General features: G+C 38.9%; 1 protein-coding gene across 1 annotated transcript in view; it reads left to right on the top strand.

Moving 5' to 3' along the window:
* The window catches only part of Abca12 (ATP binding cassette subfamily A member 12), a 168,568-nt gene that overhangs the window by 93,825 nt on the left and 73,441 nt on the right, over positions 1-1,302 (top strand). The gene's annotated exons all lie outside the window — the stretch shown is intronic.

Below are 1,302 nucleotides of genomic sequence, written 5' to 3'. Positions count from 1 at the left end.
TGTGTGTGTGTGTGTGTGTGTGTGTGTATGTGTGTGTGTGTGTGTGTGTAGCACTGGGGATTGAAGCTACTGCTTAGCTACAACCCCAGCCCCAGGAGAAGTTGTTTTTGTGCCGTCCTTTCCTTTCACTTGTGTTCAAACTTCTCATTCTCTTTGTTCCTATAACACCAGAGAGCTTCAGCGATCGATGCCATTCACAATCATATTACTCTCCTAATCAGTTTATCTGATACCCTTCAACGGTATTAAGGTCAGGGACTAGAGAGAGGACTCAGAGGTTAAGAGCACTGGCTGATCTTTCAGAGGACCTGGGTTCAATTTCCAGCACCCACATAATGGCTAACAACCTTCTGACCCTCCAGTTCCGGGGCAACTGACACCCTCTTCTGATCTCCATGGGCATTGCATGGCATGGTGCACTTACATATATGCAGGTAGTACACTCATACAAACAAAATAAAAATAATAAATAAAATATTCTTAAAAAGATGTCAAGGTCAAACTTCTTTAACCAAGTTAGGGAGGAAAGCATAGAAATATGTACTCTTTGTTACAACTAAAGTAAAATTGAATTTTTACTTTACCTTTTAAAAGTCACAGTATGAGACTTAGTTTATACAATAGATGTGGTCAGTGGAACCATGAAAAAGTTTGTGGTTTTAGTAAATTTTTTTGGTGTGAAAATGATTAATGTTATTTTCTCCTAGGCTGATAATAGGGTTTTCCACCTGAAATGTCATATCTCTTATCCCTCTTCCAAGTCCATTGTCTGGAAGTGTCATAGAAATTTTCCAAAAGAGTCACAGAGCTTAAAGTCTCCTGTGACAGAGTGTGTCATTTCTAAGCACTGCCCAGTTATTCTTCAAAATGAGATAAAGTTCATGAAAAGCCTTGCAAGCTTCCTCTGGAAGATATTTAAGTTGATGGTGTCATTATAATTGGTTCTCCGTTAAAAAAAAAAAAATCAAAGCCGCTTTGCCCTCGCCTTCCTTCCTCTCTGCTAGCAAGTAATTCTGCTCACCTGTTCCCTTTGATCTTGCCTCTTGCTCATTTGATGTCATTTTTTGTAATCAGGTCTTTGGTCTCAGAGGAGCAGGCTCATCTTAGTAAACAAAAACATATAAAAGGAGAGTATACAGTCTATTATTTTTGAAAAAAAGAGAAGTTCCTGCAACTTCAAATTTCATAAACTTTTCCCTTTATTTCAGTTTGGTGGCAATAGAGATGACATCTTCCTTCCTTTTGACATTCTTTCCCCGTCATTCTTCAAGGTGTCTAGGATGTCTTCTGCTGTCTGGGATG

The sequence above is a fragment of the Nannospalax galili genome, unplaced genomic scaffold (assembly GCF_000622305.1).
Source record: "Nannospalax galili isolate Female #2095 unplaced genomic scaffold, S.galili_v1.0 scaffold127, whole genome shotgun sequence".
Taxonomy (NCBI): domain Eukaryota; kingdom Metazoa; phylum Chordata; class Mammalia; order Rodentia; family Spalacidae; genus Nannospalax; species Nannospalax galili.
This window is presented reverse-complemented; position numbering and strand designations above follow the sequence as displayed.